This window comes from Narcine bancroftii, chromosome 2, assembly GCF_036971445.1.
Source record: "Narcine bancroftii isolate sNarBan1 chromosome 2, sNarBan1.hap1, whole genome shotgun sequence".
NCBI classification, from domain to species: Eukaryota; Metazoa; Chordata; class Chondrichthyes; order Torpediniformes; family Narcinidae; genus Narcine; species Narcine bancroftii.
The window spans coordinates 148,487,471-148,508,324 of NC_091470.1; the positions used below are offsets into that span (position 1 = coordinate 148,487,471).

Below are 20,854 nucleotides of genomic sequence, written 5' to 3' on the forward strand. Positions count from 1 at the left end.
TTGCTCTACCTTGAACCACACTCAGTCCTGCAGATTGTCTAGCTGATGCTAGTGAACAATATACATCTTTGATACAAAACAATCAAATCAGAAACTAAGGCTCATCTGAACAGTTTTGCAGTTTTGTATATTTGCTCTTGACAAGTTCATTTTTGAGCAATACAATTTTCTCCCTGTCCCTTTCTTGATCACCCCCCCCCCCACCAAAAAACCACAAGGAGAAAGTAAACTGACATTCGTTGTCTGTGCTGTGACTGATTTGCCCTTTCTTCTGCTGTTTTCAGGTTATGAAACTCATTAGTCCCATTTACCACACACTGTAATTAGAATGAATTACAGAGGCTCCACAGCTGCCAGCAATTAAGACCATCAATTAAATATCAAGACTCAATAAATTTGAGCAATGACACATGTACATTAAAATATATTGACATCGACTAAATCTATATATGAGATCTGATTACATAAAGACCATTTTCCTAAATGGTTAATACCGATTATATTCTACTCGCTTTACACTGTGTCTATATGTACAGTTTACAGACAGAACCTCCTTTACATATGGAAGACAAGTATTCTACCTAATTTCTCTTTTAATTGCATCTATATACTTCCCTCACTTACTCCTTGTGGTAGTAGTGAGTTATACATGAACTCTATTCAGTTAAGGTACTTATGAATTTCTAATTGAATGTGACTATGAAACATTTATGACACTGAACTCCCATTTAAAAAAAATATTTGCAATAGTTATTCTAGCCAAGCACATTCATAATTTTAAAAAGTTTCCCTTTGTAAATTCTACTTATCTTGTTTCAAGGGGAACAAGGCTCAGCCTATTTAACTTTTCCTGAAAGCAAAACCTGTCTGGTATCAGCTCTTCCTCACTTTTTTTTTTACAAATACATACTGGACACCACTCCACACAGATACACAGGTTATGTTTAACACATCTTTATCCTATTTTCTATCCTTTGAGAAATAATTCAGTGATTTTATTTGTTGTTTAATTGTATTATTAACTTTCCATGCTACTTTTATTAATTTATGTTTTTGTATCTCATTTTTTTTTCAAGATAGTAGATTAAGTTGGCTAAGCCAGTATTGTCCATCCCCACTTTACTTTGGAGGGTGGTAGCGAGCAACCTTGTTAAACCACTGAGGTCCTTCTGAACATACTTCCACAATGATGTTGGTCAGGGAATTCCAGGATTTACATCCTGCAATGATGAATGACTAGCGATAGATTTTCTTCAATATGGTGTGGGATATGAAGGGGAATATGCAGATAGTGGGATAGAAGAGGTCACAGGCTTGGGGAAGGGGACAGGGGAATGGTGTTATACGAGTCTCTTATGCAAGTAACTGCAGTGCATTTTGTCGATCTTCTAGGTTGCTTTGGCATGTCATTGCTAGAGGAAATGACCATTTAGGCAAATGGGGAACCATTTCCCAATACCTACAGGGCTAGAAGGTTAATTGGCCACAAATAAATGTATTTTGGTAGCGTGGCATGTTACTGAGCTGCATCTCTCAATTAAAAATCAAACAGGTGCTAGGTGGTGTTGAGTTTCTGGAGCTTTAGCTCCCTTAACTTTGTTTCAAGTTCATGAAATTTGTTCTTTCCAACAAGTTACAACACCTCAAAATTATCTAAATTAAAATTTGTGGTAATTAAACAGACTGAATTTATTAATATTATGAGTTTTATCAGTTTCTTTAGTAATTTAGCAATTTGACAATGCCCTCAATTTTGAATCTCTACTTGGAATTGTTAATCCAAATTTACCTTCCTTCTTCAGCAAACTCAGAATTGAAGATTCTTCTGAAGAGCAGAAGCTGCTGGTAGAATAAATGTTGCACTCAGCCACCGCATGATCTTAACAGAGCAAGATCTTGGTCCAGTGGCAAGGAGGTAAAAACAAATGAAGAGACTCTGTTGCACAGAGTTGAGGAATGCACCCAAGCACAATCACTAGAGCACAGGCAAAATTTTGCAAACACTCTTCAACTATAATAGTTGGTTTTGAATAAAAAGTAAAATATTAAATATGGAAAATATGACCCAAAAAATTGCACGCACATAAGCAAATGTAATTAAATTTAGAGGAAAAATGCCCTTTACAACTTCTGCAGGGGCAAAATTAAAGTTCATCTTCCTGATCTAGGAAGAAAATAAGAATGGTAGAGGAGACTCAAGCCACAGAAGGCCACCAGCACCATCACGCTGAGCACTGGCACACCTCAGGGCTGTGTGCTCAGCCCACTCCTGTTCATGCTACTGACCCATGACTGCATGGCCAGATCCAGCTCCAACAGTGTCAAGTTTGCAGATGACAGTAGTTGGCTTCTTCAGCAATGACAGTGAGTCACACTAGAGTTGGAAAATCTCATGAAAAGGTCCGAGTGTAACAACCGAAGTCTCAATGTGGATAAGATGAAGGAGATGATTATAGACTTTAGGAGAACCAGCAACGACAACCCTCCACTACACATCAACAACTCAGTTGTTGAGAGTGGAGAGCACCAAGTTCCTTGGAGTTCACCTTTCTCGTGACCTATTGAAGCCACTCAACATTTCCTCACTCATCAGGAAGGCACAACAGCAACTGCACTTCCTGAGAAGATTGAAGCCGGCAAAGCGAGCGGCCACCATTATGTCAACCTTCTATGGACCTCTATCGAGAGCATCCTGGCTAGCTGCATCACAGTGTGGTTCGGTTCCTGCAGCAAAATGGATAGGAGGTCAATCAACAGGACCATCAGAGAGACAGAGAGGATCACAGCAGTCTCCCTTTCTCCAACCCATCAACGTGATCTACCAGGAAAGTTATCAGAAGAGAGCGCGCAAAATCATTGAGGGTCCCTTCCACCCTGCACACAGCATCTTTCAACTGCTCCAGTTGGGGAAGCGATCCAGGAGTACATTAGAGCTGTCACCACCAGGCTGAGGAACAGCTTCTTACCACAGGCAGCAAGAATGCTGAACAACCAAAACAACATTTATTTTTACGGATGAAATACTTGTCCTACATGTGTATTATTTGCCTGTATGCGTGTTGTCTAGTTGTGTGTCTGCATGTTTTGCACCAAGGACTGGAGAACGCTGTTTCGTCGGGTTGTACTTGTACAATGAGATGACAATAAACTGAACTTGAAAATCTAAGTTGCAAACCATAATATATGAAGAACAAGAACAAAATAGATGACATTCTAAACACTTTCCTCATCCATATATATATTATAATATATATATATATATATAAAAATATATATAAAAATATATACATTATATAATATATATATATAATATATTTTTTTTCTTTTTTTTTTCTTTGGCTTGGCTTCGCGGACGAAGATTTATGGAGGGGGTAAAAAGTCTACGTCAGCTGCAGGCTCGTTTGTGCCTGACAAGTCCGATGCGGGACAGGCAGACACGATTGCAGCGGTTGCAGGGGAAAATTGGTTGGTTGGGGTTGGGTGTTGGGTTTTTCCTCCTTTGCCTTTTGTCAGTGAGGTGGGCTCTGCGGTCTTCTTCAAAGGAGGTTGCTGCCCGCCAAACTGTGAGGCGCCAAGATGCACGGTTTGAGGCGTTATCAGCCCACTGGCGGTGGTCAATGTGGCAGGCACCAAGAGATTTCTTTAGGCAGTCCTTGTACCTTTTCTTTGGTGCACCTCTGTCACGGTGGCCAGTGGAGAGCTCGCCATATAACACGATCTTGGGAAGGCGATGGTCCTCCATTCTGGAGACGTGACCCATCCAGCGCAGCTGGATCTTCAGCAGCGTGGACTCGATGCTGTCGACCTCTGCCATCTCGAGTACTTCGACGTTAGGGATGTAAGCGCTCCAATGAATGTTGAGGATGGAGCGGAGACAACGCTGGTGGAAGCGTTCTAGGAGCCGTAGGTGGTGCCGGTAGAGGACCCATGATTTGGATAGATATATATATATATATATATATATATATAAAAATGAAGACAGATAAACATTCCTCCTTAATGGAATGAATAATACTTAGAAATGAGAAATTCTGTACAGAGATTGAACCTCTATTATCAGGCGCTTGGTGGTCTGGCACATTTTGAATCTGCTGCCATTAGTACAAACTCCTTACAGACAGTGCGGGCTTCAAACCCCGGTCCTGATCGCAGGCACTGTAAAGGTACTGCGATAACTTGGATTTGATTGGTGATATATTTGATCCTTTTAGCTCAGAAAATGGGTCTAATTGAAGCACCTACCACACCTTTGACAGCTATTTTCTATTTCCCAGTATTTTGTGTGGTCTAGCAATGGCCAGGTCCCAGCATTGCCAGATTAAAGAGGATCAACCTGGTATTGACAAAAAAAATTCTCTAACAAATTCCAATATGAATCATTACTATCCCAGAGTAAAATTTAAAAAGAAAACAGATAAGAATCGTGAAGTACTTAATTTTTTCAGTGTGGATGCTACTCCTGAAATAAAGAATGGATATGGGATAATATACCCATATTAGGGTACCATTTTTTTTTCATTATTTAAAAATATATAAATTAAATGCATGTGTTAAAGTTTCTCACTAGTATCATCGTAGCAGCCAAATAAATCCTTCATCTTAAAAACTATTTGTATTCCTAACTATATCAGATAACATCTTCATATTATCCAAGTGTCAGGAAATTTTCACTGGAAGGGTAATCAGGAAATAATAACAAAAGAATGAAATCAACATTAACAAGTCCTGCCACCAGTCTCACCAACATATGAGAAACGATTAGGTCCTTAAAGCCACCACTCTACTGACTACTCACAATGCATCTCCTATGGACTCCGCCATCAACATTTTTTATTAAGGTAGAAAAACAATTAAAGTTTTTCAAGGTAATTACTTTAAAATTTCTCCCACCATCATGATCAGTGAAAAATCTGGAGGACTATCCAAGACTGATGATCAAGAACCACTGCAAGAAAATGTGTTAGTGAACGTTCCAGCAAGATCAGGATCTAGCCCGACTGTGGTATTTCCTACCTCTGCACATCCCACTAACATCAGGTCACTAACATCAGCCACAAAGTAGAATGTATTGTTATTGGCACCTCTGGAAGAAAACACAGTGAAGGAAAAGAAGGAAACTATCAAGGAGGAAAATGGAAAATAAGTTAATATATTTGGTGAGAGATATTTATTTCAAAAATCTAACAAGATCAATCAATAATTATTTTAAACGAACAATTTTGTACCTATATACACTAGCAATCTGTTTCTCAGCTGTTCATTTGGTATTCTGAATCATATTTATTCATGTTGGATTTCAAAATTCAATTACAAATCATGTACAAGTTATTATAATTTAATAAAACAAAATAAGCAGTTTGTGGTATTTATAACAGAAAACTGTACATACAAGGATTGATTACGATCTCTTCCCCATTGCAAAAGAGACCCATGTTAGATTATCAAGTGCCCAATGCAAAGGGCCAAAACGTTTTGAAAGAAAACAAATCCGATAATGGGTCTATCTCCAAACACCAATGTTACTCATCAATTTATATCCTGAATTGTACACCCTCGCCGACGTGAGTGCTATTCATTTTTACCAACACACTCTAAGAGGTCATGAAGCATTTTAATAGGAGGAAAATGTAAAAATACCAAATTAAAAATGCCCAAAGTACTATTTTGCAAAGATTGGCCTGAAAAGTCTGATAAGTCAACAAACATGAATGGCAAAACAACAGGTATATCAAAGCAGTTGGACTGCTGAGCGGCAAAAGCAGTTTTTGCAAGTCCACTAGCTTTTTAGGATAGCCCATTTTGTAAATGTTGACTTCAAAACAGACACCATTTTCTGATAATGACGACTTAAACATCTCAAAGTTGAATTGCAATGAAACAGGGAAAATTTCCTTGGCATTCCACTTCCACAAGTTAATGAGAAGTGTAAATGTGGAGATGACTGAAGCAGTTTGAAGATTTTAATTCAATGAATTTGCAGAAAGAAAATTCTGATCTAGCATTTCACATAAAAGCCACTGTCCTTTTAAATATTTTGGTTCCCTCAGATCATATTCATAGCAGTGATTCTTAAAACTGTCAATTCCAGCTCCTTCTGCAATCTATGCTTGAAATGTAATTTCTGTAATTCCAATCCTGATCTCTGCCTTTGTCATGGCGATGCAGTCTGCTGTCATAAAGGCACATTATTCAATACTTAAGAAAAATGATGCCTCTCGCCTAATCCTACTTCTCAATTTCTTTAATTCAGTGTTACTTTCATCAATTATCAGTCCATATTCTGCCAAATCTAAGCTTTTTCATAAAGTTGCTGTTCAAAGCAGTGAAGGGCATTTTGTTGGAAGCGTTGAGACAAGTTAAAGTGTCCTGGCCTATTGGAGATATTGGCTAGTGCCAAAGACTGATCTAACTGTAAGGCTTTTATATAGTTTTTACAAGCCCCTTCATCCCTCAGGGCAAGAAGCTGGATATGTCCTATACAACAATAATCTTCTACTAGGTCCAAGGAGTTCCTGTTGGTGTTTCTTTTGATGATCTCATGCAGGTCCTTTAATGCCCTCTCATGGTGCTTCAGCTTGGCAAGCATATTGCATGCAGACGAATGTATTTGGCTTTATTTTTATTTTCAAGGACAACTAGCGTGTAGTATTTCAGTGCTTTCTCTTGCTGATTCTCATTAGTCAATAGCTTCCTGTGATGCTATCTATAAAAGAAAATGGCAGAACACCATTACTTCTCCACAAAAGATAATTTATTGGCAGATAGGAGGGGAAATAAAAAAGGAAAACGGACTTTTCATGCAGAGGATGTGTACTAAATTATTGCTGTAATGAATGAACAGCTCGGGTGGTTATCCACATTTGAGGGATGTGTGACTATTTAATAACTAGAAAATACATAGAGACCGCAAAATTGCTATGAATACAAATCTTCAAACCCATATAGTTGGCGGTATTCTTTGAAGGTAGTTTTATAGCTCTTAGTGCAATGAGAAACCATAAACAACAAAGTATCAGTTGAGCATTTTGTTTCCAATCTCTCAAAATCATTTTTGTGCAATGAATTACTTTGAAATATAATGGAGAATGATGTGAGCAAGTATTTGTGTACTGTATCCCAAGGCAGCAATGCAATCAATACAGATAAACCCCTGGTATTCAGAATTCAAGCAACTGCCAAAAAACCCAAAATAAATAAAAAAAATTAAACAAAACAATAAAAAAAAGGTAAGTTTAAAATGCAAGTTTAAAATTGTGAAAGTAAATTTTCTCTGAAGAAAATTTGGTGAAGTTGGGAGCAAATATTCAGCCATCAGTGTGCCTTTGTCACAGCAAATATTATTGAATAAAATTTAAATAAAGTTGTGTAAGAATAAAATAACATCACCCAGAATGAAGAGCTGGTTGATGCCACTCACTGTTGGGGTGACTCTCTTAAAATGTCTCCTTATCCCTGTTTAGTAGGTGTCGCCCCAGTTAGAGGCTTTATCTATAAATTTGGGGAAGGGAGGTTAATTATCTATAATGCTATTGTTTACCTCTCAGGTGGTTCTGTGGAGGGAGATTCAGCAAGATTTAAATATTTTCAAAGAATGTGATTGAAAATAAAGTAAAATGCTTTAAGATTTATATTTATGCAAGAAGTTCATTCAGTATAGTATTTTTGTATTTTGCCTTTTAAATTGTTTATTCTTATTGCAGGTGTATTAGGCATTGTAAAAGTCCAAAGCAACTATAAAATACATTTATCTGGCATCCACCAATCCCCACGTGCCAGATACCAGCTAGCTTATGGAGGAACGCTGTGCAAGAAGCCAACAAAGAGGAAAATTCCTTTTCAAATGACCTTTCATTGCTGGCACCAGAATTAAGAAGCAGTTTCTAGTCTTCCTGCTTATTTAATATGTAGAAGAGGAAAAAATGCTCATTTGCAAAGTCTCAGACTTTTAGACCAGGTAGAATGCAATCTGACAAAAGATCGAGGGATTCTGTTAGTCAGCAAAATCCATGGACAGAAATGGTCCAACTCTCCATGGATGGTGCCTGATCTGCTACGCTCCTCCAGCTTCTCTGTTTTAACACAGTTTATTTTATAATAGCTTAGCCCTAAAGAAACAAACTTCTACTCAAGGAAGCAGTGGAGAGGAGAGCTTTTCTGGCGACTTTAATACCAGTTATCTGAGATTTAAGTATCAAAAGTTAAGGAGCTAAATTTTAAAAAAGTTTCCATGCCTTCTTAACCTCCCCATCTTCACTCTTGAGAAACACTTGACGACAATAAAAAGCAAAGGAAATTCAGTTCACTGGACATGGCACCCAGGCACAATGTTCTTGACACAAAACAGTAAGGGATAGCAGTTTCTCTTTGATAAAGGGATTGACAAAAGGCAAAAGTTCCTCAACAAAGTAATCACTAAGACAACTACTTAGAAATTTCCATCTCAGCTATATTTTTAAAAAAATGAAAGCCTGCTATATAGTTTAGCTAGTTTCAACATTAGCAGACAAGCAGAAGCAACTGAATTGCTACAATCAAATAAGATAGCACAGCTCTTAAAGAGTTACCATCTATTGAAAACAAACCTATGCCAGCAATTCCATTAAGGCACTGAGCTACTATGCCAGATAATGGACTTTTCATTATTTCTGTTTATTACAAGTTGTTAACAAAAAGCATTGCAATGAGAGCAAGAAAAAAAAAAGCACTTAACTTTTGAGGTTAAAGCACTAGGTTCATACTTTCTGACAAAGAAGAAGCCACATGTCTTTCCGTGTTAATTTTCAATGTCAAGAAAGAACAATGTGCAAAATAAGCCAATATATCTTGTCAATACACTCTGGAAGAGTTTGTTAGTTACTGGATTTAATACTATTTGTGATAATATTAGCAAGTGTTTACAGAAAGAACTCCTGGAAGATGTTTATGATTGGAAATGTGACAATATTTCCACTATATAATCTTACTTTTGGTATGGATTTTTAGTACTTTCTATTTAATAGTTTTCAGTTTGCTCTTTTGGCTGGGTGCCCTTGTTTTCATGCATTTGATGAGAGGTGGAATATTTTTCCAGTTTCAAAAAAACTGCTTTGTCCATACAGCAGACAGGTTAAGAGGAATTTCAAAATGAATTTAAAATAAGGAAGAGATTGCATAAAAAAATAAACTCTCAACAAAATATTATTGGGGCACAAACTTAAGATGATGGGTAAAATAACCACAGGAGAAACAATTCATTTCCACGCAAGTTTCAGAATTGGATGAATATTTGGAGAAGAGTGCAGAGGTGATGAGAAATATACACTTAGTAGGCCATCCCGTCAATTCTACAAAATCTGCACTCTTCAGTACAGTCGTTTTTTGTTTTTATGAACTCCAATGATTCCATGCCCAATTTTCTTCATCTCTCTTCAGATTACAACCCCTTCATTCCAGGATATTCAGCATTCCCGAATGGCTCAGGCTTAAAACGTTGATTTAAATGGATGGTGCATGGCCTGCTGAGTTTCTCCAGCACTTTTGTGTGCCAAGTAAGTATAATTATTATCAATAATGTGAAATTGAATCAAAGTGATATTAATTTACTAGCTTCTTAACATATTCTTGCTTGTACTAATTGTTCCATAGATTTCACTTTGCAACAGATGGGAGAGAATGTTGAACGTGTCAAGCCTGTACACATTTTCCCAAGTAAAATCAGTACCTGAACTACAGTGATGAGTTGTTTGTATTCCAAGAATCTTAACAGAAATTCCAAGTCTCTGTTATCCTTTTCAGCAAGAACGCTCAGATTCTTCACAGCAAGCTGTGAATTCTTCATCTTCATCTGAATGAGCCCATACCTGGACATGACTGCATCATTTGGAGCTGCCCCAAAATTCTCCTGCAGATGTTTTAGGGCATCATCATCATTGGTTACTACAGAATTTTGATGGTGTTGAGCACAAAGAGGAGATGAATTGGGCTCCTCACTCAGAGGTAATGTGTGAGGGGTTGTGGAAATGAGCGACCCACTGCGACATGAATGCTCGCATGCAGGCATAGGAACTGCCTCTGGCCAGCTGTCTTGGGTAAACTTGTACCTCTCACTTTGTTCGTTTTAGCTACCGAAAGAAAATAGACACACACACCGAGAGCAGTTCAGATTATACAAATGTTTATTACAAATTCAAAAGCTGATTTCACACTACAATATGCAAGCCCTTCCCAACTATACTTATCAACGCCTGGACTGGTCCCAACTGCCGAAGCGAGGCAACGACTGCACTGCACACTTGTAGTAGGTTGTCGGGGCACCGGTAGCAGCTTCTCCACCTCCCCCGACAGGGACGTTGGCTGGATTCCAGAAGTTGTTCTTCTTGCTGAGAGATGTTGCCACCTCTCGGAGAGTCTCCCACTTCAGCAGCGGGACCATGCCTTATATTACCCAAAAACTGCTTACCCAAGCACCTATTCCCAGCACAGCAAGAAAGATAAGCAAGCAAGCTAGCATGCTAGGCTATTAACGAATAACATAATTTTCAGCTTATCACTTTGAATACAATGGTTTATTTTGCATCAAGGCTAGGCCTCTGACAGTCTGTGACCAAAACAAGCAGGAAGATTAAATGTTCTTGGTACACAGATGTCCTTTCGTCAGATAACAGCATCTCTGGCCCCTTGGTGGAATTTAGCTTATGTCTGCTGATTCTAAAACACAAGCAGGTTCTCAGCCTTGCAGAACCCAGAGCTGCAAATTTAAAAAAACAGGTTAGAATCTTCCATTACACCCAGCATGTGAAATGCTCGACCACAGTGAACAGGTACGTCATCCCTTGGTTTAGGTAGTGCTGTTTTGGTTGCGTCAAAAGCTTGGAGTGCTTCAGTGGACCAGGTGAGAGTCTTCTCGCCCCTTTTGATGAGGTTGAATATTGGTTGCATAATGGCTGCAGTTCCTGGGAGGAAATGATGGTAAAGTTCACCATCCTTTCAAATTCCTGCAGTCCCTTGAGAGAGGCACTTCTCAGCGAGCAGGCAGTCCCTGTGCCATTGTGTGTAGCTGCATGCAGGTAAAGGTTCCATGGCCTCCAAATGGGCAGTGGCGTGGCTCCGGTGCTGGTCCCAGGAAATATATGGTGTCCCGGCAAAACTCTCATTTAGCTGGGTTGATAATTAACCCATGGGCCTGAAGCCTGGCAAAAAGCTGAAGGTGTTCCTGAATTGTGGATGGTGATGAGAATATCATCCAGATCCCGAATCACCACATCCATAAGGCGCTGGATCGTCTGGGCCACATATTTTAGGCCAAAATGCATACACATTAATTCAAAAAGTCCAAAAGTGGTGATGACAGCAGTCTTTGGGGTGCACTGGATTCTGATAATATCCTTTAACCAAATCAATTTCAGAGAAGATCCAAATTCCCCAGAGTCAACCAGCAAAATCTTGCACATGTGGTATTGGATACCAGTCTAGAACGGTTGCATCATTTAACCGCCGGAAGTCTCCGCACGGGCACTACTCTCCAGAGTTCTTGGGAATAGGCCCAATGGCTGATCGAATGGTGGATTATACCCAATTCTTCCAAGGTTGAAAACTTGGTTTTGGCCAGATGGAGCTTGTTCGGGGAAGTCATTTTGCCCTCGCGTAAACTGGTGCTCCGATGATCTCAATGAGGTGCTGCACACCGTGTGCAGTTTCCACGTGGTGGAAATTCGGGGTTAGCAGTGATGGGGGGTGGGGGAGGAGGCAGAGAAATAGACCAGTAGGGAGGTGTACTTGTTCCGGTTGGAGGCATGGACTCCCATCGGCCCAAAAATTTTGTTGGTGTACGGTGAGGGGAAAAGCCTGGAACGTTGCTGCATTCACTAGACAGCACCTGGTCAAATCCACCAGTAGTTCATTGGCCTGCAGAAAAGCTGCTCCTAGGAGGGCCTGACGCAGAGGCGACTGTACACTCCCATCAGAAAACTGTGTCCTTGGTGTGGATAGTCATGAGTTGAGATCCATAGCTGGGGATCATAAAACCATTGGCTGCCTACAAGGTGAAACCTTGAGAGTTGATTCTCTGCTCAAAGAATGTGGGAAGTATGAGGCTGATCTTGGTACCAGTGTCTATGAAGAAATGTTGCCCAATCTTCAGGTCCCGTAGGTTAAGGAGGCTAGAGGCTAATGCCTCTAGCTCCTGCAAAAGGTCGGAGGGGTCGCGGTCCCCTAGGCTCTGAGTTGTATGAAAATGGCCCGTTCATGCCAGCTGAATTCGAAAGAGTTGAGTAAGAAGTGACGAAAGAGGATATACTTGCGTTCCATGGGCAGGTGGTTCACAAAAGAGCTGACTCTTGCTGCTGTGACTAGATCTATGGCACGGACAACGTGCCAAAATTTGGTGTCTTCAGTCATTTTGCTTCTTAGCATGAACTGCGGAGCTGGTTAGCTCAAAATGGCGGCAAGTGGATGCATGCAACATTCACCGTAGCTTGAGTGGGAGCAGAAATGGCTGCAACTGCAGAAGATTCATCGACAACAGCTTCAGGAGCTGCTGAAAAGCTGGTAGGGTCCATGCTCAGTAGGTCTCAAACCTTTGAAACTTATGCGGGGTCACCACTGTTGCGCCTACTATAAGGTGGCGCTGCGAAGAGAAAGAGGAACACATCTGCACCATGCTACAAAAGCAATACCTGTACTGCAAAACTCCCATCCGCCACGTTGGCTCAAGGGAGTGACATCAGTGCACAGTCTCAGGAGTAGCGCTTGTTCCCCGCCGTCTGCTCTTTAACCCTGGCGCTTCTCCTCAGTAGGCTGTGTGCTGTGGCAATTTGGCCCCTTGTGTATGTGGCCAGACCGCTACAATTCTACAAATTTTAAAAAGATTTTTGGACATGTACTTGAAAAAGCAAGAGGGATGCAGATTCAATGTGGGCAAATGGATTAGCATTGATAGGCATCATGGATGAGGTGGTCCAAAGCAGCTACTTGTTACTGCTACTACCACTGTCGATGGGGCAAATGTCAATGGGCAAGTCAAACAATTAAATTTAGAAAGCAAAAATATGATGTATCAAGGTATGATGAAGGGCTCAAGCTAGAAACAATGGTTACGTACCTTTATCTTTCCGGTCTGACCTGATGAGTTTCCCCAACATTGTGTTTTAACTTCAAAATGTCTGCAGACTTTTGTATTTTACTCCATTCTCAACAAGGGCCATGGCACATTTAAGTGGTTGGGTGTTGGGGGATGGGGACCACAGAATGAAATCATTCATTTTTTTTGTATGTAGTCAGTAGGAGAAAAATACAGAAGAAAAAAGCTAGACTGTTTCAGAGGAAGGGGGGGGGGGGGCAATAAACTTTGAGCCGAGTCCAAGGAGGGTGGGCGGGGTCATAGCCAAAAAAAGTTTGAGAATTTCTGGTTCAAAGAGACCCATTTCTGTATTGTGATTCTCATTCTTACTTGACTCCATACCAAGTAATCTTTAATATCAAAGCCTCACTGAACAGAGAAGAATCCAAAATGATCTTTTCCAATCAATAGGTCAACATACAGGATGAGCCAGGTTGAATTATTCCCATTGATCAAGATTAGAGATTGACTCATTGCAGGAAGATTAACATGTTCTTCACTGAACATCCTTTCCTTGGAATCTAGTATTCCAGTTAGTGCATTAACACAGTGAGCATGCAGACAACAATAAATCAGATTTTGAGCTCCTTGCTTCAGTGATAAAAATTCTTGGATTGCCAACTTTTGATCTGTCTGTAAGCCATTTACAATGTCTTCTATTGCTTCCTGTCAGTAAAAAAAAAATGGTGGATTAACCACACATGTGTGTGAGAGAGAGAGAGAGAGAGAGAGAGAGAGAGAGAGCGCAAGAAGTTCTAATCAGTTCCTGACTATCCAAATGTCCCTGAGAATCCCTTCCAGTAATTTTTCAAGGTCACTGAACTGTAGTTGTCTGGCTTGTCACTGCTATTCTTTATAAATAACAAGCACATTTGCCACCCTACAGTCTTCCAGCACATCATTGCTGCCATTGGAAGCTGTTGGATAAAAATGAGAGGTGCAGGACTTCAGGATTTTGTACCTCTTCTCCATCCCCTCCCCCAAAGGTAGCAGCAGCAAGAAGAGGTTGTGACCAGGGTTATGGGGTCCTTCATGATGTTGACTGTATTCTTGAGGTCATGCCACACAAAGATCTCTTCAATGGATGAGAGATGGGAGCCCATGATGGGTATGGCTAGGTTTGCTATTTTCTGCATTCCTGGCTACCAGAATCAATCAATCAGTACACTTCCATAATGCACCTGTAGAAGTCTGATAGAGTATTTAGGAATGTGCCAAATCTCCTAGACTTTAAAAAAAATTATCTGTGGAATCTTAGCAAGCACATTAAACACATAATGTTAATATTTGATAGATAAGGTTAGAAAATGTATACATAGTAAAAAAAAACTACAGGAAGAAACAATATACTACTGATATCAGAAATAAAAAATCTTAATGACCAAGTCTACTGTTATTATCTATTGTACTAGTTTATTTATTAAAAATTGATAATGGTTCATTGAAAGTTTACAAGCCTGGAAGAAAAATGGTGCAAGGAAAGAAGCATTTATTTCCAACTACAGTTAACAAATTTATTCAATAAAACCAATTCATCATGTCATCTTCAGTTATTCTTTTAAATAATGGGGACCAAAGAAAGGTCACTATTCCATTGCTTTCACTTTCAAACATCATCTTTGGTAACAGGGATTCTCTCACTCACTCTTTCTGAAGTCTGGGTTTTGAAACCTTTGTCACAGCAACTCAGCATGTTGCACCTCACAGAAGTTTCAAAGTATTAAGGAAAAATTAGAGATTGAAGGAGAGCTTACTTCACAATACCATGTTCAACATTTAACACCCATGTTCCTTCATAACTCCTGCAACCCAGATGCATCTATAAATTACCTAGTGGAGGTGTATGTGTAAATAATATAGAACAAGTGGGAAGATGATTCAATGGGATTACTGACAGAAGACATAAGAAATTGGCTGAACAGCGTCTTCTGTACAGTTTAAAAAAAAAGTAATACAAAAGATCAAATAACATCAGATTGTAAAGTGCACACTGCGTAATGAAATGTAGCCTTGGACAATAAAGATCACAATTCCTCCTCTCCCTAAATATTCCACTGGGCGGCCGAGTTGGCATAGCAGTTAGCGCAACGCCTTTACAGCACCATCAATTGGGACCGCACCTAGAGTCCTGCGTTGTCTGTTCATTCTTCCAGTGTCTGCGTGGGTTTTCTCCAGAGTGGGGGGGGGGGGGGGCTATGGATTCCTCCCACCATTCAAAGTCATATTGGGGGTGTAGGTTAATGTAAATTGGGCGGCAGGGACTCATGGGCTGAAATGGTCTGTTACATGCTGCATGTCTAAATTTAATTTAAAAAAACCCTAAAATTTAAGTAGCAATTTGTTTGACAAACAGTTTTCATTTTTTTTTCTTTATTATGCAAAACATTATGGACTGCAATACCACAAAATGCTGGCAGCACTCAGCAGGTCAACCAGCGCCAATAGGGAGAAAAACATTACATTTTGTTTCAAGAACCCTTCAACAAAAATGATAAATGAGAAGACAAGTGGGCATTAGATTGCAGAGAGGGAATGGTAGAGAGATAATGGCAAGCCAAAGTTGTCAAGGTAACAATTACTTTTAACAATATGGTACAGAAACAAACTGAAAGACAACACTGGATTGTTTTCTCTGGAGCATCAGAGACTGAGGGACAACCAGATATCATTATATATAAAATAGGCATAGATTGTGCAGTCAGACACTTTTACCTCAAGGTGGAAATGTCAAATACTCAGAGGTATAGGTTAAACACGGGAGGAGGTTTACACATATATGTACATGGAAAATGTCTGGAAACTCTGCCAGAGGAGGTGGTGGCAGCAGATGCAATAGCTAGACTTAATAAGCATGATAGTCAGACATGAGCAGGCAAGGAATAGAGAGATTCAGACCATGTACAGGTAGATGTTATTAGTTAAATGGTTGCCACAAAAATGCTGGGCCAAAGGGCCAGTTCCTCAGCTCTATCATGTTCTATATACATAGCATAATATTAGTGTGAAAACGAGGTACAAAATGTTTGGCACAATAATATAGTTGTTGCTATATTAGCCCTTTTTACACTTGCATCACCATTCAGGGTCCCAGTAAGGAATGGCGTTTTTGCTATTCACACTTGGCCACTCTTAACCAGAACACTGCAAGCTTTCATACTCACCACAAGCCATTTCTAGTGTTCTACCTTCCTCTGGTGATGTCATGACACATCAAGAAATGGTTGACCTGCCGTCAATCCTGATCAATGTATTCATCAACATCATGGCCCATTCCTTCACGAGCAAAGATGAACACGGTGCCTTATAGCTCTTCTGCCCTCGCAGAACTTTTTGTAGTTGTTGGCACATTATAATGCAGAACACCATGCAGTGCAATTTTTTGCGAGGTCCTCCCAGTCAGCATGGAATGACTGGAGATTGTGCTTGATTAAGTCTTTGTAGCCAAGACGTGGGCAGCCAACAGGGCATGGAGCATCTGGTAGCCCACCGTAGAGGACATCTTTGGGCAATCAGCCGTCCTCCGTACAATGTGGCCAGCCCACCGCAGACGGCAAGCGCAGATGATAGAGTAGAGGTCCGTATTTCCAGTCTTCTCCAGGACTTGGACATTTGTGACTCTGTCGTGCCATGAGTAACCTAGAATGGATCTGAGGCAGCAGAAACGGAATGTGTTAAGGCTGTGTTCTTGCTTTCTGTATGTGACTCAGGATTCACAGGTGTAGAGAAGAGTACTCAGCACACAGGCTTCATAGACTCGGATCTTCAACTTGGTGGAGAGGTGGCAGTTATCCTACACACAGACACAGAGGCGACCGAAGGTAGTAGATGCTTTTCCCAGACACATGTCCAGTTCTGTGTTGAGTGAGTTTGTTGTTGTCATGGTGGAGCCCAAGTAGCAGAATTTCTCTATGTTGGCAAGCACTGACCCATTGATGGTAATTGATGGGTTTGTTGGCTAAAGATGACCGTCTTGTCCAGGCTAATTTTCAGACCAAATTCAGTGCAGGCAGACGCAAATGCATCTCACAACACTTGCAGCTCTGGGTGGGAGTGAGCTACAAAGGTAGCATCATCTGCATAGAGCAGTTCTCGAATCGTAACTCTTCTGATGGTCTTGGCCTGGAGTCATGACAGATTAAAAAGTCTTCCAGAGCTCCTTGTGTGCAGGGCTATGCCTGAAGCCTCTGGAAAGGCACAGCGCAGAAGAGCAGAGAAGAAAATGCCAAACAGAATAGAGCGACTACATAGCCCTGATTTACGCCGCAGCGGACTGGGAATTCTTCTGATCTCGAGCTGTCGAATTGGACAGTGGCCTGCGTGTTGTGAAACTGGACGACGATGGACAGTAGTGTGTCAGGGCAGCCAAGACATTTTAAGACATGGAATAGGCCTGAGTGACTAACATAGTCAAAGGCCTTGGTGAGGTCGAAGAAACACACAGAGGGGTTTGCATTGTTCGATGCATCTCTCTTGCAGTTGGCGGAAGATGAAGACCATATCGATAGTTGATGGTCAAAAACCATATTGGCTTTCAGGCAGTATTCTGTTGGTGATGGTTTACAGCCAGGGGAGAATTGCACGACAGAGTCTCTTCCAACAAGGCTGAGCAGTGAGATGTCACAGTAGTTGTTGCAGAACTTGACTCCCAGCTACAACGCTGGGTTGAACATTACAGCTCTCTCAATGCAACACCAGTCGATGTGGACCCTGACATCGTCAATAACACCCTACTGCAGCTACCTGTCCTAGCGGAACTAGATGCTGAATTTACAATCACCAATGTCAGAAAAGCAGTCCATTGCATGAAAAATAACAAATCACCTGGAATCGATGGTATTCCTTGTGAGATCTTGAAGCTTGGCAGCAAAGCGTTAGTCTCCAGGCTCACAATACTATTCAAAACCTGCTGGCTCCTCAGCTGCCTCCCCAAAGATCTACGGGATCAATGTATTATGATCTTATACTTAAACATAATTAATCATGCCTAATTATTACATAATTAAACTTTACGTAAAGCCCAGTATGAGCCCTTCAGCCCCTGTTGTTGTGCCAACCAATATGAAACTTTATAAGGGACTGTAGGAAAGTGCTAGCAATACCAGACAATTTTTTAAAAATATAAATACAGCATGCACAAGTTGGTAGCGCAATTGTGCACAATTTATAAAGACCATAGGAAAAAGTGTTGGTGGTCCTGTCCTCCCAGATTTCCAAGCAGCAAAATGCTGTATGCATGGCTGCATACATGGAGCACTCACAGAGGGATTTCTCTGCCACACGGAATTCTGGGAGGGTAGGTTGCCATTGTTTTTATCCCACGGTCTTTATAAACTGTGCACGATAGCGTTACCAACTTTCCCACACTGTTTATAAATTGTCTGCTATTGCTATTTATTGCTAGCAATTTCCTCTCTCTCTTTTCCCCTATGACTTTCCCATGGCAAAGTTTATACTTTCACTTTACCTGCACTCATGCAAAAGCATGCATCATTTCTAACCCAAAATGCAATTCTCACTTTTACACTCATTGGGAAATGCTGGGGATTGCAATAAGGGTTGAGGCTGTCTACCTCTGGCATGAAATAACGTCATTTCACACCTGCATTCAGATAATTTTGCTTTCACACTTGACCCTTAACCAGTCAATTGGCTACAAATTCCTGGGACAAGGAGCAAGTGTGAAAGGGGCTATTGATATGTTCAAAGGAATACACAATCTGTGATATGCATAGCCTGACATAAGTTTGCATAATTCCTGACCTGCATCTCATTAACCTGTCAAGAACAGTTCGGTGTAGATCCATTTATTGGAAGCATAAAACGCCCACCTGATTTGAAATCAGCATCAGTAGTTGTAGATGGTGCACAATCATGCACAATTTGTGATGTCCCTGAAGCACACACAGCTATACACACAAACAAAACAATCTGAGAATACCAGTCTTTGAGCATGCAGTTTAGTTTCTTCTAGGCCAGTGGTTCTCAACCTTTTTCTTTCCACTCACATACCACTTTAAGTATTTCCTATGCCATAGGTGCTCTGTGATTAGTAAGGGATTGCTTAAGGTGGTATGTGGGTCGAAAGAAAAAGGTTGAAAACCACTGTTTTGATCATATCGAATTGACTTGTTGTGTGCACACTTTCATAACTCCAAAGGAAATGGGCCAATGACAATTTTTCTCAAGCAAAATATTTCAGTAACAATTGGGTCAAAAGCAGAGATTCTCAACCTTCCCTCCCACTCACAGACCACCTTAAGCAATCCCTTACTAATCACAGAACACTTATGGCGTAGGGAATACTTTAAGAGGTTCGTGTGTGGAAAGAAAATGTTTGAGAACCACTGTACTAGATGAAAAAAAATTGTGATCATAACAATATTGGGTCAAAGTGAATGCTTTCATAACTGAAGTCCTGAAGATAAATTATACAATTAAAATTATTTTTACTGGAAAATGCAAGATTGTAGAAATTATCCAACTATCTTAAATAACAAATGAAAAAAAGCAAATGCAAACATTGGAATAATCAGAACAAGTATAAAAATAAAATGCAGAGAGCTTACACAGTTTAAAAAATGTCATCATAAATATGGTATAATGGCTTATTAACAGCAGATGCAAACTGTTATTTCCACCTATCAGGATTGTAATTTCAAGGGAATTACAACACCAATCTTAGGAAATTGAAGCTGTTACAAAAATTACAGCCATTCAAGAGAATGCAAATGACCTTTTGCTTATTCAGGACAACATACATGAAGGCACATCCACATCGTGCATGCACATGGGCTGGGTTTGCCTTCACAATGGTGACCAAAGTCAAAGATGGCTCTTTTTTTCTGATTAAGGGGTGCAGAGCACTGAGCTCTAATGAGCAATGAAGCCTCATCAAGGCCACCTATAATAGTAAAGGCAGAACATTTTAGATTAAATTTTATAGAGTATGAAATATAATACATTTTTTTAAAAAAGCAGAATTTGTTGCCTTGGTGGTCACAGATTTAGAAAACCCTCAGTAAGGATTTGGTGCTAAGTATCCCACATCCATATGCTGCAGTCATAGCACAACTGTGGTGGAGAATACAGATACCTAAAATGGTGGAAAACCTTGATATTTTTAAAATGATATTAGTTGTCAGCAGAATTTTGGCAAGAACACTGCTCAGTTTGATTCACCTTGCCATTTTCAAATCTTCAACATCATGATAATTGAATCTTACTCTGCTACTACTCTGTGAATGAATTGCAGAAACCCAGACTTTTTAGGTTATCTTCCTGCTTCATCCGTGGTCCATTTGCTAAATGACAATTACATTTGCAAATTCTATTAGTTTTAGCAAGGATTGGATTGTGTATCCTTTCAAACATTCCTCTTGCAGTGACAATAGATTACATTTTTTATTCAATTTGTAAACAGTAAGTGATGTTCAAATCAACTTCCATTTTGCTTTGTTCTCAAACTTTTTCCAATATATTTTTAAAAATCATTATTCATAAAAGTATGCATAGTTAATTTAAAAGGCTACACAGAACGGCAGATTATACATATTGGAGAACAAATAATCAGTAAACTTTTGTTTAACTTAATTAAACATTCTAAATGTAAACACTGTTATTGTTTATTAACTGACAATTATTGAGGTATGACAAACCCAAAGAGTTATGTTACCTTGCTGTTGCATCTAAATAACAGCACTATTATTTATATTGCATAGATATAGATACATAACCAATATTTCAGGCTTGAACCCTTCA

The 20,854-nt window shown here is 39.9% G+C and overlaps 1 protein-coding gene and 1 long non-coding RNA gene across 2 annotated transcripts in view; one reads left to right on the forward strand and one right to left on the reverse strand.

Annotated features, from left to right (window-relative positions):
* LOC138752478 (uncharacterized) overlaps positions 1-9,702 on the forward strand; it is a 33,916-nt gene extending 24,214 nt beyond the window's left edge. Inside the window, exons 2-3 of the long non-coding RNA XR_011350676.1 lie at positions 9,412-9,527; positions 9,625-9,702. This is a non-coding gene — a long non-coding RNA (uncharacterized lncRNA). The remainder of the gene's footprint in view (positions 1-9,411; positions 9,528-9,624) is intronic.
* Positions 1-20,854, reverse strand: part of ttc34 (tetratricopeptide repeat domain 34) — a 42,921-nt gene that overhangs the window by 1,491 nt on the left and 20,576 nt on the right. The window lies entirely within an intron of this gene.